This window comes from Ursus maritimus, unplaced genomic scaffold (genome assembly GCF_017311325.1).
Source record: "Ursus maritimus isolate PB19 unplaced genomic scaffold, ASM1731132v1 scaffold_13, whole genome shotgun sequence".
Taxonomy (NCBI): domain Eukaryota; kingdom Metazoa; phylum Chordata; class Mammalia; order Carnivora; family Ursidae; genus Ursus; species Ursus maritimus.
This window is the reverse complement of record NW_024423675.1, coordinates 4,120,101-4,129,772: the sequence shown is the minus strand read 5'-3', so window position 1 is coordinate 4,129,772 and position 9,672 is coordinate 4,120,101. Positions and strand designations below refer to the sequence as shown.

Sequence of the window (9,672 nt, the reverse complement as noted above, 5' to 3'; positions counted from 1 at the left end):
GTTTAGAGAATTTCCCTCTCTAAATATTTTCAGCAACCATGACAATTCCAGGTCTAATATGTGGGCACTGATGGGCCACTTCTGTAACTAGCATCAATCAGATGATCAAGAACCATAGCGCTGTCTCTGAAAAGGCACAAATCTCTCTTGCTTTTATTCTCCCTTCTGTTGCTGCTTTAGGGGAATAATGATGGACAAATTACTCTAAAAACATCCAACTTTAGCATTTTGGCATAATCTAAAAGCAATCCAACACAACCTTCCCTAAAAGATCATACTTTCTACAACCAAAAGTTACTTGCAGAAAATGTCTTCTGAAGGATTCTAAACCACTGAACAGAGACAATTAGCCATGCTTAGCCATCAAAACCACAAATGCACAACTAAATTCAAACTTGAACTTGAATGATGAGTAAAGAACCATGATTTGAGTAGGAGAGGCCAACTCCCTCCCTTTTCTAATCAAAAATAAAGGAGAACCAATTAGATATTTGCTGTTATTACTCAAAGAAACTATGAATAATATCATTAATATTCTTGTTATCTAGTGTGCCTGTATTTTATATTTTAGTATCATTTAAATTATACATATATATTTATATGCATAAATACATGAACACATGCATATGCATATATAAGCTTTGACACATCTACTCTCTAACTGTGGTTCTTCCTGTCTTGTATTTAAGTCTCATAATCAAAAAATAAAACTTTAGGAAATTCCTACCATGAGAATTTTGTAAACCTAACCCTTACAGATGAAACAGGATTTCTGAATTGTGTACACCTATAAATGCAGAAAAAGATTTTTTTTCTTCTTTTCAAAGTCCTCAAATTCTATTCAAGGTTAGTTTTTTCAACCCTATACACATAGTTGTTTCATAAAAATTGAAATAAAACAAACCACTGCTTACTATTCTCTCAATAAAAATTGCAACTTAAAAAATAATTCAATTAAATTTGATAGCAAGATGTTAATAGCTCTAATGTTCTATAATATGTAACATTTTTTGAGTTTTTCCAAGATGGAGAAGGAGTAGGAGACTTTAGTTTTGTCTGGTCCCAGGAATTCAGCTAGATAGCTATCAAACTATCCTGAATACCTGCATACTCAACCGGAGATCTAAGAAAAGAGCTGCAATTCTACAAATAGAAAAGCAACCACTTTTTGCAAGGTAGGAGGTGCAGAGTAGTGAATCCAAGGCATTATATAGGAAAATAAACTACGAGGGTGGGGAGAAGCCTCCCTAAGCTGGCTACGTGAAAGTGATATAGCAGCAGAGTATAAAATCAGAACTTTTAGAAGCTTGCTCTGGTGAGGGCTGTCCCTGCCTGAAAGGCACTCAGGTGGTGAAGCGGAGTGGAATCCTAGGTGGAGACAGTGAGGTCTCAGGCTCTCCAGGATCACAGAAAGAACAGGGTTGTCTGAGTGTGGCAGGGTTCCTGGGCATCAGAGCTGGAAAGCCGACTGCAATTTAGGGAGCCCAGGAGTGGGCTTTCAGCTCCATGTTGCCATAAAATGGGAACTGAGGCCTGGTCTAGCAACTGTTCCCCAGGCAGGGGGCCAGCAAGCTGCAGAACCAAATAGAAACCAAAAGAATAGAAGAGATCAACAAAACTAGGAGCTGGTTCTTTGAAAGAATTAATAAGATTGATACATTCCTGGCTAGACTTATCAAAAAGAAAATAGAAGGGACCCAAATAAATAAAATCATGAATGAAAGAGGAGAGATCACAACCAACACCAAAGAAATACAAACAATTATAAGACCTAACAAATCAGGCAACCTGGAAGAAACGCATTCTTAGATGTATTCCTAGAAATGTATAAACTACCAAAAAACAGGAAGAAATAGAAAACCTGAACAGACCCATAACCAGCAAGGAAATTGAAGCAGTAATCAAAAACCTCCCAAGGGGAGATTGGCCAGGGCTGGATAGCTTCCCAGGGGAATTCTACCAAACGTTTAAAGAAGAACTAATATTTATCTTCTGGAGCTGTTTCAAAAAATAGGAATGGAAGGAAAACTTCCAAATTCTTTCTATGTGGCCAGCATTACCTTGATCCTAAAACCAGACAAAGACCCCACCAAAAAGGAGAATTACAGACCAATATCCCTGATGAACAGGGATGCAAAAATTTTCACCAAGACACTAGCCAATAGGATCCAACAGTACATGAAAAGGATTATTCACCATGACCAAATGGGATTTATTCCTGGACTGCAAGGGTGTTTTAACATCTGCAAATCAACGTGATGAAGAAAGGACAAGAACCATATGATCCTCTCAACAGATGCGGAAAAAGCAGTTGACAAAGTACAGCATCCTTTCTTGATTAAAACTCCTCAAGATATAGGGACGAAAGGAACATATCTCAACATCATAAAAGACATATATGAAAAGCCCACAGCAAATAGCATTCTCAATGGGGACAAACTGAGAGCTTTTTCCCTAAGGTCAGGAACATGACAGGGATGTCCACTCTCACCTCTGTTGTTCAACATAGTATTAGAAGTCCTAGTCTTAACAAACAGACAACAAAAAGAAATAAAAGGCATCCAAAATGGCAAAGAAGAAGTCAGACTCACTCTTCACGGATGAGACTCCACCCCAAAATTGCTAGAACTCATACAGTAATTCAGCAAAGGGGCAGGATATAAAATCAATGAATAGAAATCAGTTACATTTCTATACACTAACAATGGAACAGAAGAAAGAGAAATTAAAGAGTTGATCCCATTTACAATTGCACCAAAACCCATAAGATACCTAGGAATAAACCCAACCAAAGAGGAGAAGGATCTATACTTAGAAAACTTCAGAACACTCATGAAAGAAATTGAGGAAGACATGAAGAAATGGAAAAACATTCTATGCTCATAGATTGAAAGAACAAATATTGTTAAAATATCTATGCTACCTAGAGCAATTTATAGATTCAATGCAATCCCTATCAAAATGCCATCAAGTTTTTTCACAGAGCTGGAACAAACAATCCTAAAATTTTTATGGAACCAGAAAAGACCCCAAATAGCCAAAGGAAGGTTAAAAAAGAAAGCCAAAGCTGGTGGCCTCACAATGCCAGACTTCAAGCTCTATTACAAAGCTGTAATCGTCAAGAGAGTATGGTACTGACACAAAAACAGACACATAGATCAATGGAACAGAATAGAGAACCCAGAAACGGACCCTCAATTCTATGGTCACCTAATCTTCAACAAAGCAGGAACAAATATCCAATGGAAAAAAGACAGTCTCTTCAACAAATGGTGTTGGAGAAATTGGACAGCCACATGCAGAAGAATGAAACTAGACCATTTTCTTATACCATACACAAAAATAGACTCAAACTGGATGAAAGACCTAAATGTGAGACAGGAATCCATCAAAATCCTGGAGGAGGATACAGGCAGCAACCTCTGTGACCTCAGCCACAGTAACTTCTTGTTAGACGTGTCTCCAAAGGCAAGAGAAACAAAGGCAAAAATGAACTATTGAGAATTCATCTAGATAAAAAGCTTTTGCACAGCAAAGGAACAGTTGACAAAACCAAAAGACAACTGACAGAATCAAAGAAGATATTTGCAAATGTCTTATCAGATAAAAGGCTAGTATCCAAAAATCTATAAAGAACTTATTAAACTCAACACCCAAAGAATAAATAATCCAATGAAGAACTGGGCAGAAGACATGGACAGACATTTCTCCAAAGAAAACATCCAAATGGTCAACATGAAAACGTGCTCAACATCACTTGGCATCAGGGAAATACAAATCAAAACCGCAATGAGATACCACCTCACAACGGTCAGAATGGCTAAAATGAACAAGTCACGAAACAACAGATGTTGGTGAGGATGCGGAGAAAGGGGAACCCTCTTACACTGTTGGTGGGAATGCAAGCTGATACAGCCATTCCGGAAAACAGTGTGGAGGTTCCTCAGGGAGTTGAAAATAGAGCTATCCTATAACCCAGCAATTGCACTACTGGGTATTTACCCTAAAGATACAAATATAGTGATCTGAAGGGGCACCTGCACCCCAATGTTTATAGCAGGAATGTCCACAGTACCCAAACTGTGGAAGGGGCGCAGATGTCCGTTGACAGATGAATGGATAAAGAAGATGTGTACACACACACACACACACACACACACACTGGAATACTACTCAGCCATAAAAAAACCCTGAAATCTTGCCATTTGCAACAATGTGGATGGAACTAGAGGGTATTATGTTAAGCAAAACAAGTCAATCAGAGAAAGACAATTATCATATGATCTCACTCATATGTGGAATTTAAGAAACAAAACAGAGGATCATAGAGGAAGAGAGGGAAAAATACAACAAGATAGAGGAGGAAGATGAGGAAGATATGCAATGGGTCAAAATAAGGAATAGGTAAACACCTTAACTATATTTAGTTTTATGTTTACAATTGCCTTCACTTAAATAAATATGTTAGTTTTAACTATGAAGTATTTCAAACATATAGAAAAGTACAGATGATAATACAGTTGACCCTTGGAACTTGGTTAAGAGTACAAACTCCTGCACAGTCAAAAATCACGTATACTTTTGACTTCCCCAAAAGTAACTACTTTAGCCTACTCTTGACCAGAAACCTTACTGATAACATAAATAGTTGATTAACACATATTTTGCATGTTATATATTTTAAACACTGTATTCTTACAATAAAGTAAGCTAGAAAAAAGAAAATGTTATTAAGAAAATCATAAAGAAGGGGGCGCCTGGGTAGCGCAGTCGTTAAGCGTCTGCCTTCGGCCCAGGGCGTGATCCTGGCGTTCTGGGATCAAGTCCCACATCGGGCTCCTCGGCTGGGAGCCTGCTTCTTCCTCTCCCTCTCCCCTGCTGTGTTCCCTCTCTCGCTGGCTGTCTCTCTGTCACATAAATAAATAAAATCTTTAAAAAAAAAAAAAAGAAAATCATAAAGAAGAGAAAATACACACATACAGTGCTATACTATATTTATTGAAAAAATCTTCATAAAGGTGGACCCACATACTTCAAAACTGCTGTTCAAGGGTATAACAAAACACAAAGCACCCTTCCCCCCAATTTAACAAATGTTGATATTTGGCAATATCTGAAATTTTTTATTTTTATTTTTTTAAATTTCTTTGACAGAGAGCGCAAGCATAAGCAGGGGGAGTGGCAGAGGGAGAGGAAGAAGGAGGCTCCCCACCAAGAAGGGAGCCCGATGCAGGGGTCAATTCCAGGACCCCAGGATCATGACCTGAGCCGAAGGCAGACACTTAACCAACTGAGCCATCCAGGCACCCCAATATTTGGCAATATTTGCTTCAGATATTTACAAAATAAAATGTAGCAGATACAAATAAATAAAGACACAAATAGGTGTTAGAGATACCATTCCTTACCCCACTAGAAGAATCACAGATGCTGACATCTACCCTTCCAGTCCATTTTTAAAAATTTTTAGTGTTTATTAAATTCTGTTTAATTTATTCATTTCCTTATTCTTGAACAATTATGTTGCTTCCAAGTTTTGCTAATACAGCAAGGCTGCACTGACAGTTTTGAAAATGCCTTTTCATTTGAGAGCTCAACCACAATACGTAACTTAAAGGTAGAATTGCTATCTTGTAGTATATACACATTTTCAAGTCCATAAACCTTATTAAAGTACTCTCCAAAGTAGATGTACCAGACACAGCCATTGCAGTACATTGAGCTCCATAATGATAGCACTGGGGCAAATGAGAGCCAGACAGACACTGATCGACTCTGTGCCTCACTGAGGAAAACAATTAAACATGGCCAGAGGAGATCTGAAGAAGCCAAGAAGCAAAATGTCATCATGTGCATTCTTTGTGCAAACTTGCTGAGAGGAGAACAAGAAGAAGCACCCAGATGCTTCAGTCAACTTCTCAGTTTTCTAAGAAGTGCTCAGAGAGGTAGAAGACTATGTCTGCAAAGAAAAAGGAAAATTTGAAGACATGGCAAAGGTGGACAAGAAGAGAAAGAGAACGAGAAAACATATCCCCCATAAAGGGGAAACAAAAAAAATTGTTCAAGGATCCCAGTGCATTGGAGGCCTCCTTCAGCCTTTTTTTTTTTTTTTTTTTTTGTGCTAAATATCACCCAAAAATCAGAGAACATCCTGGCCTATCCATTGGTGACATTGCAAAGAAATTGGGAGAGATGTGGAATAACACTGCTGCAGATGGCAAGCAGCCTTATGAAAAGAAGGCTGCCAAGCTGAAGGAAAAATATGAAAAGGATATTGTTGCATATCAAGCTAAAGGAAAGCCTGATGTGGCAAAAAAGGGAGTTGTAAAGGCTTAAAAACGCAAGAAAAAGAACGAAGAGGAGGAAGACAAGGAAGATGAAGAAGATGATAATGAATAAGTTGGTTCTAGCAGTTTTTTCCTTCTCTATAAAGCATTTAACCCCCTTACGCAACTCACTACTTAAAAAAAAAAATCAAAATGTAAAAACAAAATGAAACAAAAACAAAGTAGCTGCACCAATGTATTCTAAGACCAGCAGTGTTTGAAAGTTCTTATGTTCTGATATTATTGCCAAAATATCATATGGTTAGAGCTTTTAAGTTTTAGCAATCTACTTTTTATGAAATATCGTCCCATTTCCTTTTAAGTTTCACAACCTCTAATAATCAGCAAGAATTTGCAACTTTTTATATATTTATTGGTCTTAAAATTTTCTTCTGTTAATTGATTCTCCATATCCTTTGTCACTCTCTACTGAAATATTTCCCTTTTATTGCTTTGAGGGTTTTATTTACTGTGTATTTTGCTTATTAATCCTTTATTGGTTTGCTTGGATTACAAATATTTTCACACCTTTTTTATTTTATGGCCTTTTTTTGTGCAGATCTTTATTTTAAATAGCTAAAGTTATCAATCTTATTAAGCTCCGTGCTTCTTGAGTCTTGTTGGAAGAGCACTTTTCCTACCTTCCAACATCATGGTTATTTTGTTACTTTTTTTACATTTTTCAATTTGTCTTTGTTTTTAATACGTTTAGGATTTACTTTTGTGTATGGTGGGAGGTAGGCTTACAAATTTATCTTTCCCATAAGACTAATCAATTGTCTCACCATCATCTATTATTTTATCTTTCACCATTGACTTGAAAGCCACTTCTCCCATATGTTAATTTTTCATATACACACATGGCTGTTTCTAGGCTCCCTGTTCTGTTTACACTGATATATCTGTGTATCCTTCTGCCAGTACAACACATTTTAATTACTATATCTTTATAACAACTCTTAATAAATGATAGAGTAAGTTCATTCTCTTTAATCTTCTTCCAGTGTTTTCTTTTAGTTATTGTTGACCCTTTATTCATCCATATATATGTTTGAAACAGCTTTGCAAGTTCTGAGAAAATTTAAGATGTAGGTTGAACTAGCTTTGCTTTACTAGATTATTTTGGGGAGAATCAAAATTTTAAAATACTGAGACTTCCTGTCCAAAAACATGGTATTATTCTCCATTTATTTAGATCTTCATATGTATTCTTCAATTATATTTTATAAATTTTTCTACAAAAATCATTTGTATATCATGTTAAATCTAATCTCACATATTTTATAGTTTTGTGACTATAAGAATATAGTATTTTATTATTTATTTATTCATTTATTTAATTTTAAGTAGGCTCCACACCTACAGTAGAGCCCAACGCAGGACTTAAACTTCAACCCTGAGATCAAGACCTGAGCTGAAATCAAGAGTCAGAGCTTAACTGGCTGAACCACCCAGGCATCCCATAGTATGTTTTAAAATTACACTTCTAAACCAGTTTTATCTGATGTATTCAAATATTATTAATTGCTATATACAGGTTTGTAGACAATATCCTTGATGAACTCTCCAATTACTTCTACTAATTCATAAGTAGAATCTCTTAAATTTCATACGTATATAATCATAACATCTGTGACACTGGCAATTTGGTTTCTTATTTTTCCTTTCCCTATACCTCTTATTTATTTTCCATGTCATATTGAGCTAGTTAGGACCTCTAGTACAATGCTAAATACCAGTGCTGAGAGGAGGCATCCTAAATTATTTCTGACTTTAAGAGAATGCTACTAAGGGCGCCTGGGTGGCACAGCGGTTAAGCGTCTGCCTTTGGCTCAGGGCGCGATCCTGGCGTTATGGGATCGAGCCCCACATCAGGCTCCTCCGCTATGAGCCTGCTTCTTCCTCTCCCACTCCCCCTGCTTGTGTTCCCTCTCTCGCTGGCTGTCTCTATCTCTGTCGAATAAATAAATAAAATCTTTAAAAAAAAAAAAGAATGCTACTAAATCATTCACCATTAAATGTGAACTTCACATTAACTTTTACACAGTCATCTTTTTTTTATTCAGTTTTTTAAGATTTGTTAACCTGAGATGAGCTTATTTTTGCTCTCTTGATACATTAATGTAGTAAATTACATTAGATTTTGTAAAGTTAAAACATCTCTGTTATCCTAGAATAAATCTTACTGGTATTTACTCAATTCTGAAAAGTTCTCAGCTGGTCTCTATTCAAATATTCTCTTCTCCCATTCTTTCTATTTTCTTTCCGGAAATATATAAAATCTGTATAATTATAGATGATATATTTATAGATATATAGATATAAATGTAGATGACATAGAAAGAAAAAGAGAGTTCCTATTAGATGTATGTTGGATCACATAATTCGATAGCAGCTAGTCTACTGTAGTTTCTTTTTAATATTTCATTTCCTATCTCTTTGCTACATCTTAGACAATTTCCTCAGAGCTATCTTTAAAGTTTTTGATTATCTCTTAATCAGAACCTAACCACATATTTGATCCACCCACTTAAGTCTTAATTAATGATTACATTTTGTAATTTCTTTACAGTTTATTTTCTTTCAATCTGCACATCATATTCTTTTTTCATAGAGCCCTACTATTTCTTTATGGTTTTTATTACTTCTTTTAATACTTTGTTCATTTCAATCACTTTCAGATTATTTATTTATCTCATAATCTTAGGATGCTTATTTTTCTGCTTATTTTTCTCTGTTAATATATCATTCAGGGTCTACTCTGGAGACAGAAACCATATCAGTAATTTGAATAGAGATCATTTAATATAAATAATTATTAATTAGTAAAGGCAGTTAACAACAAAACAGGATAAAAGAATACTCTAAAGAATACACAAATAGCAAAAATAGAGAAGAGCTATTACCTCTAGAGTTGAGGTAGGTATCTAAGGAAGAAGCAACTTTGGGAAAAGACCCCAACCACCCCTACCCCCACCCCATCAAAGCTGAGATTAACACCTCAGCCTTCGAGAATGTGTAATTAGAGCCTACTGGGTGGCAGGGATTTCTGGGATAACATTGGTCAGAGCTTGCTCACACGAAGCTGTCCACTGAGATGCCACTAACATTTGCTGGGATACCATAGGCCAGAACTGGTCTAATGGAAGTTGCCTGGTAGGGTATGGGCACGTCTGAGAGGGTATGTAGAAAACTGCACACTGGGGTGCTGGAGAAACTCAACAGAGAGTAAACTCTACTGGGTCTTCCACATACTACTGATAGCTGAGCCTTAGGAGGAAAAAAAGAGTCCAAAACTGATAAGAAAAGCCTCCACTATGCATTGCAGGACCCCTCCAGCACCCTC

At 36.4% G+C, this 9,672-nt stretch overlaps 1 pseudogene; it reads left to right on the top strand.

The window, feature by feature from the left end:
• The first annotated feature begins 5,768 nt into the window (after positions 1-5,768).
• On the top strand, positions 5,769-6,483 carry LOC103660111 (annotated as a pseudogene).
• The last annotated feature ends 3,189 nt before the right edge of the window (positions 6,484-9,672 follow it).